Source organism: Topomyia yanbarensis, chromosome 3, assembly GCF_030247195.1.
Source record: "Topomyia yanbarensis strain Yona2022 chromosome 3, ASM3024719v1, whole genome shotgun sequence".
NCBI classification, from domain to species: Eukaryota; Metazoa; Arthropoda; class Insecta; order Diptera; family Culicidae; genus Topomyia; species Topomyia yanbarensis.
Window position 1 is genome coordinate 191757307 of NC_080672.1, and position 17692 is coordinate 191774998.

Here is a 17692-nt window from a genome sequence, read left to right on the forward strand (position 1 = left end):
AGTGTGGAAGTTTACCGTGACTTAACTTTTTGTCGGTTCCGACAGCATGAAGTAACAAGTTACTTTACGCTTGTTCGGACATGCCGCAGACTCAGGTGATTCGCATTTCTAATGCCAAAAGACCCTGACCCCTACGGTAGCAGACAAAAGGTTAAGTCGCCGGTGAGCTCTAAGCTTGCATATATGATCCTTCCACGCTTTTCTAAACTTTCTCCTTTCAACACCTTGCTCTCCCTTGAGTACTATGGCTCTAAATATTGAAAAATATACTTCACCTTCCAGTCCCTTGCTAATTAAATGCCGAAAAAACTGTTGACAAATTGACTCAATAGGTCGTTAACAAAAAATGGTTAACAAAAAAAATGGTAAAAATAGAACTTACCGTGATGGGGATTCATCGTTGCAGCGTTGGGTGAAAGCTGCCGACACCGTGCAAATCAGCAACACATGTGACCATACTGCCACACACGCTGAGACAGTCACAATAGTCGATAAAATAAAATCACTCAGGCAGGCAATTGGTGAGGGAACAAACAAAACTGGCTCATTCAATGAGTTTCAACGTCGCAAATGCTTAGTGTGGAAGTTTACCGTGACTTAACTTTTTGTCGGTTCCGACAGCATGAAGTAACAAGTTACTTTACGCTTGTTCGGACATGCCGCAGACTCAGGTGATTCGCATTTCTAATGCCAAAAGACCCTGACCCCTACGGTAGCAGACAAAAGGTTAAGTCGCCGGTGAGCTCTAAGCTTGCATATATGATCCTTCCACGCTTTTCTAAACTTTCTCCTTTCAACACCTTGCTCTCCCTTGAGTACTATGGCTCTAAATATTGAAAAATATACTTCACCTTCCAGTCCCTTGCTAATTAAATGCCGAAAAAACTGTTAATACATCAACATTTGTCTGGAACACGGTTTGCACGAAAAGTCACAGCGAAAAAAACTATATTAAAAAGCTAAATTTAAGGGGTTTGCCTTAGAAAACGCTTTATAAATCGATAACATTACGTCCTACAAGCTTAAGTTGTTGAACAAAATTTTTCATTATGAGCATTCCTAAAACTTTGTCGAAGACACCAACTTTCTACCTCGTCAGTATAAAAAGTTAATTTTTCTAGTTAAATCATAGTAAGCCATGCCTCAGTTTTATTTTTATCAGATTGTGGGGAATATTCTTACGAACAGTTCCTCCAAAGATGCCCTATGAATATATTCAATGGTTTGGCCTCTAGTGACGATTTTGGCATTTCCGACCACTGTGCGGTGCCTGCTGGCTCGTGGTGGATTCGGATTGGTTTGTAGTAGTTGTTAAACCAACAGACTAAACTTAACCCTCTTGTACCCCGTAATCCTCATCCATCCGGGGCAACCGTTACGTACTGATTTAGTAAGGATTGTGTTTTTACTTATTTTGTTTTGTGTTAATCGTCATGTTTTTATCCATAGCTACATTTCTTTACTTGCTGTCAAACCTTCGCGATATATCTCACCTGCTCAGGTCTGCTGCAAATATCGTACCCTGTTGGTACATGAACCGTTCCGGCGGTGTCGACCATAAGGATTTACATCTGTTTACAACCACCTTCGCCGGGGTTTTTATCCTTCTTGGTGCTAGTCGTTCTTATTTATCTGCTAGCTGGTGCTGAGAACTTCTTGGCGGCAGTATTTCACCCTATACCGATGCCCATTTTCGCGATCCATTTCGGTGCCACTCTAACGGAATAATCATCGGCGGTAAAATTTCTCAAGACAACGATATCCCGATTTTCTCCAACTTCATGTTTTTCCTCCTTAACTGCTGTTGCTAGCCCACTGACCGACATCTGCCATCTACTCACCACTTTTGCTAATATCGAAGCTTGTCGAAACGTTAACCGATCGTTCAGAGAAGCCGTCCAACTTGACATACATCCCTTGCCAGCCACTCTCGCAAAGTTTCGTCCTTGGTTTCTTCATTGACTTGTTTCTAGAGTGACCGAACTCAAATGACATTTTATGTGTCCAAACGGTTTGTAGTATATAGGACCTTATAACAAGAAAATGACGGGACGATAACAACACGCATAATAAATACTACCGGAAATGAAGTGAATTTTAACCCTTTCATGCCCAACTTTTTCCTAGAGCATGTAGGGTTTCAAAACTATTTTTCCTTGAAAACGTTGAGATCAAGATACATGAAAAGTCTATTTTCATAAAGATAGGTGCTTCCCTTGCAGTGCTAGAAGCTACTCATTTTTTACTTTCCTATGCTCAATACAATTCTCCAAGAATATTTACAATAGTTCAATTGCATGGAAAACGTAGCCAAAGACAGTCTAAATTGACAAGTTATATCAGTTTTCTAAAATATTGCACCATAACGAAGATATATGTAAAATTCATTTTCCGTTGTCAACGAGAACTATTCCTGGCAGCACTGCTCGATCGGAATCCAATCAGACTAATTGCAATAACTTCAGTTCTAAGGCTGATCCTTGTAACTGTTAATACTCAAACGAAAGACAATAGTCACATTTATTAGCCTTACTTATTTTTGCGAGCAAATCTTGCTTCAATCAAAAGTTATAGCTGTTTAAAAACGTTGTTGTCCACAAACAACATGGGCTGGGCATGAATGGGTTAACACAAAAGTTTAGTTGGTTTAAATAATTAATATAGTCAGCACCACCATAAAATTTCAATTGATGCATAGTCCTTTTTCCTATTAAGTGGTTGTGTTGACTCAATTTTCCATTATTTTTACCATTTTGATCCATAGTAAATTTAAACACAGATTTATTGTAATGTTTACACGAATATTATTTTCTGTGTACGAAGTAGAGTGAGCTATACATCGAATATTCCATTCCGACATGTGTTTCAAAAAGTAGTGTACAGTAAATTTATATAACTCAAGTCGAATTTTTGTGAAAATAATAATTAGGCTATATAAGTTTAAGGTCTGCAGTGACAATAATTAATATAATTTTAAAATGTGACATTTTTTCGTCTTGTATTAACTCGTCAAACATGTACAACATCTTAGATTCTCCAGGCATTCTGGGCGCAGACTTGCGCAGCTGAAGCCTAGTTTAAGGGGAACTAAATTGTCTAAAGACCATTTTAAAGAAAAAATCGTGAGGGATATCGATGGAAAAGCCAAATTCAAAGTTTTTAGTTAAATTGTTCGAATACATATACAAACATACTCATCTTTCTGCACTCCATATTCAACCAAAACCCGATAATTAACGATCAATACACAACTATTAGTAGCGTTGCCTGATAAAAATACTAATATTGATAACTACAGTTCGACAAAAAAAATTCTGACGGTCTGTAATTTGGTATTATTTAACTTATCGGTAAATAACGAACCACCCTATGAATTTAGCTATACACTAAAAAATCAGTTAATTATTGGCAAAATTAAGTTTGAAACAATAAAACAGAGGGGAAACCGGGGCTAGTTGGCGGTGTTTTCAGTTTTCATTTTTTACCGCTTTGATTTTGGTAGATCGTGCAAAATAGAACACGTTACATGAAAGGGCAGACTGTTGGCAACATCTCTGAATTTTATGAAAATGATTGATACGTTGTCTTAATTTCTAAAGACAAAAATATGTAACGCGGAAAAGCCGCCAACTTACCCCAGCCCAGGGGTAAGTTGGTGGTATGTATGGGGTAAGTTGGCGGAATGACAGAAAATAAGCAATCAAACGGAAATCCGATCACGGTGTTCCTAAAACCGTTATTAACTAAAAAAAATGACCATAAATTTGGCATACGGCATTCGACAGATACAGTATCCAAGCATCTTCTCAGTGAATTTCAAAATGATCCATCGAGGGATTCGAGAGATATGGCGATTTGAAGTTTTATGATATGTTTCAAAAGGCTACCAACAAACACCCACGGGTTTGGTCCAATCTCTATGAACAAAAAAATATTGTTCTACTTATTTAGTACATGGCATTCAAAAGACATAGTAATCAAGTATATCCCCTGCAAGTTTGGAAATATTTCATTGACGGAATCGAAAGTTATAACGGTTTGGATGTGGTATGCGGTCATAGATGGGTTTTCTACCAGACTTCAAGCGAGAATCCATGTTTGTGCATTGACTATTTAGATCGTTTATACGTGTCGCGATTTTTAAAGGAAACCCTTACCATTTTATTACATAAATATTATGTACAAATGGTGTTATTAATATGGTGCACTGAAAAAATATGAAAATAGGGTTGTCTACCAAACGTTAAATATAATGTGTAATTTAAAAAAAATAGATGAAAGTTGGAATGTTTACTTCAAAAGGCCATATCTCAATGGTATGTTGACTGATTCTTATTATTTTTTCATTATTGAACAGGTAGACGTTTCATCGTTAATTTTCATCAAGAAGAATATAAAATAGAGTTGGCTACTTCAAACAATAGACAACTTAATTATCCTCAACTATATGTATTATCACTATTTAGTAAACATCTTTATATTCAAACCGACGACCTATCAATTTCTATACATTAGTTGAATGCAACGAACGCAAACTACAAATCATGGAAAAATAAAACCATAAATTCAATACATATATTCAAAAATATGAAGGTATTTGCTGATTCAGATCAATTTATGTTATGATACGGTTTTTGTAGGAAATTTTGCACAATCGTGATTCGCTAGTTGGGTTGACAGATGTTAAAACTGGGGCATGTTATTAGTAGGAGGATCAAAGGGGATGTTATTAGTACAAGTTCATCTGCTCATATCTCTAACTATTGTCAGTTTTATTGTCGAATTGAATTTAACATGAGAATTTGACATTCAGATGTCGACAATGGACCAACTAGCGGAGGTCCAACTAAAAAGCGGCTCCTGTTAAAAATTGAGCGACCAGCGAATCATGACTGTGTTAGTTTTAACATTTCATATATCCATAATTTGTAGTAAACAGCAATTGCAATCAACTAGTATATAAAAATTGATAGGCCGCTATTTTTAATACAAAAATAATCACTAAATAATTATAATACATATAGTTGAGACCAATTATATTGTCTATTTATTTATGTAGACAACTCTATTTTATATTCTTCTTTATGAAAATTAACGATGAAACGTGTACCTGCTCAATAATGAAAAAATAATTAGAATCAGTCAACATACCATTGAGATATGGCCTTTTGAAGTAAACATTCCAACTTTCATCTATTTGTTTTAATTTGCACATTATATTTAACGCTTGGTAGACAACCCTATTTTCATATTTTTTCAGTGAACCATATAAATAACACCATTTATTTAAATCGCAAGGGTTTCCTTTAAAAATCGCGACACGTATAAACGATCTAAATAGTCAATGGACAAACATGGATTCACGCTTGAAGTCTGGTAGAAAACCCATCTATGACCGCATACCACATCCAAACCGTTATAACTTTCGATTCCGTCAATGAAATATTTTCAAACTTGCAAGGGATATACTTGATCTTTCGAATGCCATGTACTAAATAAGCAGACATTTTTTTTTTGTTTATAGAGATTGGACCAAACCCGTGGGTGTTTGCTAGTAACCTTATGAAACGTATCATAAAACTTCAAATCGCCATATCTCTCGAATCCCTCGATGGATCATTTTGAAATTCACTGAGAAGATGCTTGGGTACTGTATCTTTCGAATGCCGTATGCCAAATTTATGGTCATTTTTTTAGTTAATAACGGTTTTAGGAACACCGTGCGATTACATCAGTGGTCCTTATGAAATGTGGCGATTGTCTTTTCAATAAAACTGTATATTATTCGACATTTTTTACTATATTTCAGTCTCAATGCCCCGTCATTTTAACTTCCGTGTACTCCATACTGAAAAGCAAATTTTCGAAATTATTCAGGCGATTGTCCGAAATAATTGTCCCCTGCATTGACGAGAGACACAAGAAAAAGTTTCTCTTACTTTGGAGTGAATTCCAGAAATGAAAATATTTGATGACTATTTTTGCACTGTAAATAGTACCGGCAACTTGCCCCGTGTGCGTCACCGCCAACTTACATCAGCAGCATATTTTATGAAAAAGGATTTAAAAAATTACTTTTGTGTATAGATAGGTGTATTGTGAATGCAATTGTGAAGCGAGAGCGAACAGTCATCATTAAACCAATCGAGCAGCAAGTCGCGACTGTTACAAAGCAGGAAATTCAAGGCAAGCTTGACCCAGTTTCATTGGGTGTCAAAGAAGTGTATTACCGACCCAATGGAGAAGCAAATGTTAGATGTGACTCCCGTGAATCAGCGCTTAAATTGCTCAGTACAGTGAAAGCACATCTGTCTGAGAAGTATAACGCCGACGTCCAGAAAGCTCTAAAACCCTGAGTGATGGTTTTACTGACGACATCACTGCGAAAAACTTCGTGGAAAAACTAATTCAGTAAAATAATTTTCCTCAGTCTGCCAACCTGACGGTGATACGAATTGTGCGAAACGAAAAACACACAGACAATCCGATGTCTGCCATTATTGAAACTGATGCCAAAACATTCGAAAAGCTGATGCAACTACAACATGTCAACATAGGTTGGATGCGGTGCAAGATCTCTGAATGTGTAAACGTGCTCCGCTGTTATCGCTGCTCGGAGTACGGCCATAGAGCTGCCACATGCAAGAAGTCCCCATGCTGTCCAATTTGAGCCGAAGGGCATGAGCACAACGAGTGTGTCTCAGACATCCGAAAATGCATAAATTGTCATAAAGCAAATGTGACAAGAAATCCTGAAGATCAAACACCAACTGATCATGCTTCCTGGAGTTCTGAGTACCCCCTGTATCAAACTCGACTTAGGCAGTCACGCCGCATTATTGACTAGAGTACATAGCAACAGGTGTAACACGGCGAAGTCGCCCAGTTTTCCGACCGAAGTAATCAGCACGATTCTGCCACCGACGCCCAGCGTGTTATATCAGCGATCTTTCCCGGTCAGGTAAAGCTAAGGATGGTATATGTCCTCAGGAAGCTATTCGAGATACTGCGCGCCCTGAATTTGGTCTACAATTGCGGTTTGCCAACGAACGTAATCAGCTTGACTCCATCACCGACTCCAATCTGTTTGCCATGGAACTTGATAGTTATGCTGGCGACCTTTCCCGGTCAGGTAAAGCTAAGGAGGGTATATGTTCTCCCGAAGCTACTCGAGATACTGCGCACCCTGAGTTTGATCCACCATTGCAGCCTGCCAACAGACGTAATCAGGTCAACTCCGTCACCGACACCCACCCATCTACCACACTTGAAGGACACGACATCAACCTTTGCCGGTCAAAAAACAACGCTCTAAACAAGTCAGACTGACTCGAAGGACATGGAATTCCAGTATCCGTTTTCTCAGGTAAATAAAATGAATGTATATGTCCTTCCGAAGTAGGGCATACAGATGCTGCCCCCGTTGAAAGCCCACCCCAATTACAGGCATTTGCTTCCACCACCACTCGATCTACCACCGTTCAACCGTCAGCAGAAAACTTGCAGGGACATCTTAAAATCTACTATCTGAACGTGAGAGGCCTACGCACAAAAATTGATGAGCTGTTCGTCGCTGCTTCAGATGTTGATCATGATGTTATTGTTCTGACCTAAACGTGGCTGAATGATCAAATCAACTCACTCCAATTCCAATCAAGGTACTCGGTATATCGTAACGATCGCGATCCTAATAATGCAGGGAAGAAACGTGGTGGTGGTGTGCTCATTGCAGTTTCCAACCGACTCTCCAAACACAAAAATGACACTCACAATCTCGAACAACTCTGGGTAAATACCCGTGGCCCTTATACTAATCTCTGTGTGGGTGTTTATTTATTATTAATTAATATCAACAGACACAGTGTGGTCCTAATGATAATTTCTTAATCTATTTAAAAAGTCAAATTGTAATCTGCTACGTGGAATGTGAAGATCGAACTCGGATGAAACTCTGTTGAAGGTCCGCTGCAAACCAATGATGGCACCGTTTACTCCATAGTTAGTCCGGCGAAGAGGTAATCGGAGGAATAAATTATTGCGAAGGGCGCGAGGGCGAACGTTCATATTTATCGCACTGAGAAGCTCGGGGCAGTCAATTCGATCTTGCAAAATATCCGAAAGCGTCATAGCACGGAATAGATCCTGCCGCACTTGCAATGTATCGAGTCCAATAAGCAAACCCCGGCTTTCGTAACTTGGCAGCTGGTGAGGGTAGCTCCAAGGCAATCGACGAAGGGCAAACCGAACAAATCTGCGCTGTACTGTCTCAATTCGATGGACACCGTTAAGATAATGAGGGTTCCACACAACTGAACAATATTCCAGAGTTGATTGAACGAGTGAGCAGTAGAGAGATTTCAAGCAGTAAATATCTGAAAAGTGCTTAGATATTCTCATTATGAGCCCCAAACAGCGTGATGCTTCTGCGACAATATAGCTGATATGCTGTTTAAACGTCAATTGTTCATCGAGAAAAACTCCGAGATCTTTGACACAATTCGCTCTATAACTTGTGGTCGTCGGCGAAAGACAACCGTGGTCCTTCTAAACAAAAGTTGACGTCGTTGAAATACGGAAGAAAAATCAATGGACCGAGATGGCTGCCTTGTGGAATACCAAATGAAGCAAAGAACTCTTCGGATACACAATCACCTATCTTGACTGCTAGACGACGATCACTGAGATACGATTGCATCCAACGGAGAATATTAGTACCAAAGCCAAGTCTATCCAATTTTGCCACTACAATAGCGTGATTTATCTTGTCAAAAGCAGCTGAAAGGTCCGTGTAGATAACGTCAGTTTGAAGGCCGTCCGACATGGCATCTGTAACATATGTTGTGAACGACAGAAGATTCGTAGATGTTGAACGTTTCGGCATAAATCCATGCTGAGTCTCGGAGATATACTGTTTGCAGTGGCTGGAGATGGGTTCCAACACAGCCATTTCAAACAATTTAGGAACTGCGCTTAGCGTTGTTATACCACGGTAGTTGTCAACTACCTTTTTATCACCTTTTTGTGAACTGGAAACATGAAGGAGGATTTCCAGAGTTCGGGAAATACTCCGGTTGTTAGCGACAATTGAAACAGATGACAAAGAGGTTCAATTAGACTGGCAGAGCATTTTTTTAGAATAATAGTTGGTATACCATCTGGGTCTGCCGAGGTTGAAGCCTTCATTTTGCCAATCGCCAGTTGTACCATATTATTGTCGATATTGATAGAGTTCAAAGACTGGTATGATTGAGGTACATTGAGAGCCGCGCGTGAAGCCTGGGTCGGTGTCAGTTTCTAGTTGGAGAAAACACTCGCGAACTTTTCAGAGAATAGTTGGCAAATCTCCTGTAAGCTAGAGCTCATACGTCCTCCATAGCTCATCGTTGAAGGCAACCCAGATTCCTTTCTTTGCTCGTTTACATGCTTCCCGAATGTTTTAGGTTCGGACTTCAACTTACGTTGCACGTTTCGCAAGTAATCGGCATGGCAACGCTTCGATGTCTTTTTATAGACTTGGTTAACATCAACGTAGTGTTGTCGCAGCACGTGGCCCCCAACTTGGAGTACTTCTTCAGAGCGGCTCTTTTAGTCGCTTTTAACCGTCTCAGCTCGGCAGTGTGCCACGCTGGGTGCTAAGATTGAAGGCCACTTCTTTTGGGTACATAGCGATCGATAACATAGCTCATAACATTGGAGAAGGTCTGCACTGCAACGTTGGCATCATCATTGTCGAGAATTTCAGTCCAGTGGATATTCGACAGGAAGTCAATAATGCTATTATAGTTGGCTTTTCTAAAATTATAGCTGACGGTGTCAGAAGCATTGCAGTCATGCTTCACTCGAATCGCTTCAAGCAATATATGCAGGGCAGGGTGGTGTCTAACATTCTTTACCAGGGGGAACGGTGCTGCGATAACTTTTGGCACGTAGTCAAATTTGCTCGAAAAACAGAGATCAAGGATTCTGTTGTTCTCGTTCACCACATTATTCGTTTGGCGCAGCAGATTTAGACTGTAGCAGTCAAGCAAACTGGTGATACCAGCATGAAAAGATGACAGTTCAGGATCAGCGAACATAAATCCGTCAGAAGCAGAGCGCCATTTTAATCCGGAGAAATTGAAATCACCAACAATCTCATCAACCGGGCTTGCTTGAGCGGAAATCCGTTTCAGTGACTCAGTATGTGAATCAATCAATGTCGAATCGCGAGTGCGGTCCGGTGGAAGATAAACCACGCAAAGAAAAAGTGCGTAGCCAGCCAGTTTGATTCGCACCCACACCTGCTCGACACAGACCCCCAAAGTATCGTCAATCAGTTGCGCTTTCAATCGACGATGGATAGCCACAAATACCCCGCCGCCGATAGCCTTGAGACTGTTGCGTGAGCTACGATCAGTTCGGAAAACATCGTAGTTGGCACCAAATGCTTGCACTGACAGAGTGCTATCACTAAGCCACGTCTCTGTGAGGGCGATTATGTCGAAGCATTCATCCGAACTTGCTACCAAATAATCTTCGATTACTAAATTCATACCACCGGCATTCTGGTAATATATTTGTAGGTTTGAATGCCGCGATTGATTGCCGTTGGTATCGATTTGGAAGGTGTTGTATATATTCCCCCAGATTCCGCTGGTGATGTAGAAATTATTCAGAAGCACATAGACTCTGCACTTGACATTGCAATTTCCATTGAACCCAACACGGCATATCTACTATTTGGTGATTACAACCAACCTGGACTTCTTTGGAAGAGTACTCCCTCCAGGTATGCTTTCCCAGACCCTTCTGAATCAACCTTTTCGAGGGCGAGTACTATCTTACTGGACGGAATGTCTGTACTGAACATGCGACAAATGTCTACAGTGAATAATAGGCGAAATCGAATCCTGGACCTTCTGTTTATAAATGAAGAAGCTTCAATGAACTGTACCGTATCAGAGGCACTTGAGCCTTTAGTTGCTGTAGACGCACATCATCCTCCACTTCTGGTAACGCAGATTTGTCCGCAGCTGGTTCTTTATGATGAGATGGAAGATGTCAGGGAGTTCAACTTTTCGAAGACTGACTTCTCTAGGCTTCATAACTCACTACAAACAATCGACTGGGAGACTTTCTTGAATTTCGCGATCGACGTAGATGCTGCCGTAGAAAAACTCTCACTGGTGTTAAAACAGCTTTTCAGTATACATGTGCCTGCACCTCGTCCCCGAACAAAACCACTATGGTCCAACAACCGGCTACGTAAACTGAAAAGATTGCGAGCTGCAGCGCTTCGACATTACCCTATTCGAAGAAACAAGATCACAAAAAGGGAGTTTCCTATAGCCAGTAACAGCTACAAAACATATAATCGCTTTCACACGTAGCACAAACCCAATCGAACCTAAAACGAAACCCAAAACATTTTTGGTCCTTTGTAAATGGAAAAAGTAAATAAAATGGGCTTCCTTCCAGTATGTTCCTCGCAAGTGAAACGTCCAATATTCCCAGCGGTATCTGAAACTTGTTCGCAAAATATTTCTCGAGTGTGTTTAAAAATGAATCGGCTAGCTCAACTCAGGTGGACTGTGGCCTTCAAGATGTCCCTCGCGATGTAATCAATTTTGGAAACATTCAATTTACTGACGAAGACATTCTAGCTGCCATAAGCAAGTTAAAGTCCTCTACATCGGTGGGACCAGATGGGATTCCTTCCATTATACTGAAAAAATGCGCAAGCGCATTGTCTACACCTTTACGACTAATCTTTAAACAATCACTGTCGCATTCAGTGTTTCCCGTGTGTTGGAAAAAACAGTAATGTTTCCCGTTTTTTTTTTAAAAAAAAAGGTGATAAGCAAAATGTTGCGAACTATCGTAGCATAACCTCACTCTGCGCTGGATCAAAGTTGTTTGAGGTCCTAGTAAGAAATATGCTCTTTCGTGAGACCAAAGCATACATATCGAAGGACCAACATGGCTTTTTTGCAGGCAGGTCAACAACCACCAATTTAGCCCAATTTATATCGTACTGTATTAAAAACATCGAAGATGGATCACAAGTAGACACTATATACACTGATCTTAAAGCTGCCTTTGATCGTGTAGACCACTCTCTTCTTCTGGCAAAGATCGAGCGGCTGGGTGCTCCATCAAATTTTACAGGATGGCTTAAATCATATCTCGTAGATCGTTCTCTGTCTGTGAAATTAGGAAGTAACGTCACAGACTAACAGACATAAAACTATGAGGGAATTCCCTCAAAAAACATCGATCCGACAATTTTCCCAGAACACTAGCTCCACCTTTTATTCACGGTCCCAAACACTCATTTACTGGTAGGTTACCCCTCAGGTTTGGGAGCAATTTTTCACTAGTGGTCTATCCCCCGCATGCTTGGTCATATGACAGTGGCGCCATAATTTCAAATGTGGCCACAGTCCCAACTACAAATATATTTAAAATGACCGTTAAAGCGGACGAAGCTTTGTTTTTAAGTGTTATGTCTGTTAGTCTGTGGTAACGTGTCATATAGCTTCATCAACTTGTCGGGTGTACCTCAAAGGAGCAATCTCGGACCGTTGCTTTTTTCTTTATTCTTCAACGACGTTTGCTATGTTATACCCCCAGGGTGCAAATTCATATATGCTGATGATCTCAAACTCTTTCTCATTGTGCAGTCAATAGAGGACTGCTTCGAAGTTCAGCGACATCTAGATGCTTTCTGTAACTGGTCTAATCGCAACTTGTTGGCTCTCAGTGTGTCCAAATGCTCTATAATATCTTTCACGCGCACAAAAAATCAAATTCTCTGGAGCTAAAACATCGCCGGCCAATTGCTAGAGAGAGTCTCAGTTATCATAGACCTTGGTGTACTCCTGGACTCGCAACTGACATTCAGAAAGCATTACTCTCACATTATAGCACATTCCACTGAAACCTTGGCTTCATAATAACAATAGCCAACGAGTTTACTGATCCATATTGTCTGCGGGCATTGTATTTTCACTTGTTCGGTCTGTCTTGGAAGCTTCCGCAGCCATTTCGTGTCCTTATACGAGCATTTGGACTAACAGAATTGAAGCAGTACAAGCATGATTCCTCCGCTTTGCTCTTAGAACTCTGCCGTGGCGTAACCCAACAGAGCTAGCACCATACATTGATCACTGTCGTCTGCTCGATATGGAAACTCTGGCAAAAGGCGAAATACATTCAGAGCGGTATTTGTTGGGAAAATATTGGCTGGCCAAATGGATGCCCCAGATATTCTCTCACAAATCAACATCAACGCACCCTCCAGAAACCTCAGATCACGTAGCTTTTTAAAACTCGACTTTCAGCGTACCGAGTACGGTCAGAACGAGCCCATAAGGGCGATGTGTAATGTTTTCAATAGTGTGTATGTCTATTGACTATTTCGATTTTTATGTTTCTAGTGATGTTTTCAAGCATAGACTTAGGAGATTGACATAGCTTATAAGATTATATGAAAATATTTCTGTAATGTTATTGCAATGCTGTATACCTTGTATGTAACTTTGTTAATTTGTATTGTCAGATCATTGTAATTGTGGAAAAACGTGCGAAAAGATTATGGGTTTTTACGCGCATTCGAAGTCTGCTTCTGAAGTGAACCTCGAAATGGGCTTTCCCATACAATAACATTAAATTTCATGTAGATATGGGTCAGATGAAAAATGAAAATAAATAAAAAAATAAATAATATTCATACGGATACTGAAAGCTCTTTCCACACACTATCGAAAAATATAATCATTCGAGGTATAGATTGAAAAACACCTTAAATAACACAAAATGTTTAAAATTTTGAAAATTTACAAAGTATGCTCAAAAACACAATATCACCCACAGCTTCCACTAAACAAAATGTTTTGCAACAAAAACACATTGGATAACGCGTTTCACATTACTTGAGGCTCAAAAGGAGAAACAGCGCTTTATGTATACTACAAACGGAGAAAAGGGAATTCCGCCAACTTACCCCAACCGCCAACTAGCCCCAGCCTTACCTATATCCAAAATCATATAATCGTGAGATAAAAACACGCTTCTGCTGATTTTTTTGTGTTTTACATTTCTTATAAAAGAAATGTATAGAATTCGCTCAAACTTTCAAGATTTTTTCCGAGGCCCGGAGGGCCGAGTCTTATATACCAATCGACTCAGCTCGACGATTTGGGACAATGTCTGTGTGTGTGTATCTGTGTGTGTGTATGTAACGGACAAATTCTCATTCGTGTTTCTCAGCAATGGCTGAGCCGATCTTATCCAAACCAATTTTAAATGAAAGAACTAAAAAACAGTATGAACGCTATTGATTTGTTTTTGATTCTGATGTTTAGTTTCCAAGATATGAATGTTTGAATGCGTAAAAATGGCGTTTTTTGCAGTTTTTTTTAGATTATCTGCCGAAATTGACAATATAGATTAACAATTTATATGTTTTTAGATAGCTTTAACGAACACCTTTCGAACAAGCTATAGATTGTTGAAATCGGACTATTATCAAAAGAGATATTTAACATTAAATGCGGACGAAAGATTTTTATCATTTTTCATTGCCAGAAATATGATCAAAAACATGTAATCTATTATTAACGCCAAAACGGCTTATTTTAGGTCAATAATATCTTCGGAGAATTTAATGGAGGTACTATGCCCTTTCTTTTGGTATTATGCTTTTGCTGAATAATCCCCCTATGAGTGAGATATTTTCACAAATTTTCTTGGAAGTGATTATATCGAAATGATGTCTTCAGCAAATTTGTAGCTCTTACCTTTGCGAATAACTTTACTAAAGACTTAAAATATCTATTTTGAATACTTTAAAAGTTATGGCTTGTTGTTTGTTAATTACTCTTTGTCGCCTATTTATTGTTCAATATAGTAATAATCCATTGAAATAAGCTAAACATTATTTCGATAAAACGAATTTTGTATTTCATTTTACTATCTACAACCGCTAGAAATAATCACCGAACACTTCCAAGTTGTCTGGAAAGAACTTGATAACTTATTAGTACAAAAATGTTCATTTGTGCGAACCTTCTGACTGCAATTTTTCTAACTTATAACCATCGGATCGATCTGAAACAAACCATCGGATCGATCTGAAACATAAAATGAAAAGCGAAATAAATAACTCCAAGCAACGGCGTAGCCAAGAGAAGGTTTTGGGGTTTAATGCCATACAAACCCCCCCCCCCACACCACACCCAAAAAAAATATTGGATTGAAGTTGAAAATTTATTGATGCAGACTGATTTAATTCAATATTACAATAACAATTATCTGATCCGTAGATTGATAACCTATTGTTGTAAACATCATGAGGTCTTTTGATAAATTGTCGGAATGGGATCCTGATATGTAACTGATCTATTGGTCTTGATTTCACAGTTGTCTAATCAATATCAAATTGCTGCCTGAAAACATTACAATAGAAAATTCCAGAGTTCTGTAATCAATCATAATCCTCAGATTTATTTTCAAATTGAGCTCGTTTTTGTAAAAATGTACTGTAATAAGGGTCTTTATTTAATAGGAAGCGAAGTTAAAATTGATTTAATGTCTATGAAACATAGAACTGCTCACCAAAAAAATGCATAACTTTCAACATTTGCTAAAAATGTTTTTGCCTTTCTCATTCACTTTAAAATTCGTCAATCTAATCCCGACCCGGAGAGCCGTATGTCATATGCCAATCGACTGAGTTCGTCGAGATCGGAAAATGTCTGTGTGTGTATGTGGAAAAAAATGTGACCTCTGTTTCTTAGAGATGGCTGAACCGATTTGCACAAAGTTAGTCTCAAATGAAAGATACAACCTTCCCATCGGCTGCTTTTGAATTTTTTATTGATTCGACTTCCGGTTCCGGTGTTACGAGTTGAAGAGTGCAATCACACAGCAAATTCCCATATAAACTAAAATGAAAAATTTTCAAAATCAAATTTGTATTTTTGATGCCAAATGACTTTAAAATGCATGAAACATTGAGATGTTTGACAAAAATTGGCTTCTTTGGACTTCGGTACATTTTTGCCTTTCTCATACAGAGAGGTAATGCAATCCTCCAAAAATCGTCAATCATACCGGCCCGGAGGGAGTATGCAGCGAGGGGTTGCTACTTTAAAATTAAAACTAGTTTAAAATTTCTTAACAAGTTGAAAATTTTTGGCAGGACCTGGACCTCCCGGATCCTTCTCCATGATCCGCCGCTGGTTTCAAGCGATGTTTCAGTATCACATAGTATCTCAAGATCGCGGCTGTCGATCCATTGTATGTATGTGCAAATCGTACTGAACATGTAATATTCATTTCCACCATTGTATTGAACATAACCAACCATGGAATCGTAGTCTGGACAAATGAGACAAGCACAATTGCACCACTAGGTGGATTAAAACAGGTTTTTGACGTAGGACTACGTCTTTGTTTTCGATATAGGGGTGCACTCTGCAAATTCTACAAAAATGGTATGTAACGAAAAGTGGTCCAATTTTAAACGCATATAATTCAGCCATCTCACGATAAATTTTCAAATTTTTGCACAAATCGCCCCGCAATACTTCTAAGAATAGATTCCAATAGATAAACCCAAAGATTTTTGGTATCATAGCATTAAAAAATTAAATAATATACAACCTTGTCAAAATATCGCGCATTAACACACAGAAGATAGCGCTTCCCAAGCCCTGTACGACGAATTGGTGTACCTAGCACGCAACGCTTCTATGAATGACGTCATCATCGACTATTTAAAGAACGGACTTGGCCAGACACGCTCAGTTCCCTGTTGAACGGCTGGCGAAGCAGATCACTGTGCTGTGTTTTTATAGCCAGTGTAGCTGAGCTAGAAGTCCGTTACACTGGCTGTGGAGGGACGCTACCCTGTGTCGTCCAACAGGCGACCGCTCCAACTGCTTCCTAAATGCCGCTGTAATGTTGCCAGTAAATTTTTGGTTTAACTAGCACATGTATTTGCTATTTTCGCTTGAAATTAAGTAATGTAGTGGTAGTAATAAGCTTCCCATTTTGGTTTAAACGCAAGGACAGTTTTTAAAACAGGATTTGATTAATTAGTATAGCTCATCTAAGCAATTTTATCAATTCTGTAATTTAAAAGGAATTTTACGGAACTTGGTGAATTTGGCCCCACTTGCAACTGGTATAATCAACCTGCACAAAGTGTTGCATAACGCAGGGCTGTTTTTTGGAACAAAATCATTCAGCCCTTCGCTATGCAAAATCACGATATTATGACAGATGGGCTAAGCGCGGCCGTTCTTTTCAATCGGGAAAGGCCGCGTGGAATTTTGGTGAAACACGCTAATAGTGTCGTGGTGGTACTAGTTGTCTCTTTCACTCTACCCATCATCATCAGCGTTAACTCATTTTGCATTGTACGTTTGGGTTCAATGTTTGGTTCGAATGTGTTGGTAGGTAGGGGAACTGACGGTAAAAAGAAAAGCAAAGTCATTATTTTCTAACTAATAAGTGACTGAGATATTACAATCACCTTATGTTTCTTGTTAGACATGTTTTGTACATATCGGGTAAAAATACTTCGTCATAAACACATTTTTCTAACATGATTCTTGATTTCTAAACATGTCCAAAAATGAGACATGTTTATAGCGAGTGGGTAAAATGAACAGATTCTGGTGACCTGCAAAATGTCCTGTATGTA

At 39.1% G+C, this 17692-nt stretch overlaps 1 protein-coding gene across 3 annotated transcripts in view; it reads right to left on the reverse strand.

The window, feature by feature from the left end:
• Window positions 1-17692, reverse strand: part of LOC131690079 (thyroid adenoma-associated protein homolog) — a 286463-nt gene that overhangs the window by 213932 nt on the left and 54839 nt on the right. The gene's annotated exons all lie outside the window — the stretch shown is intronic.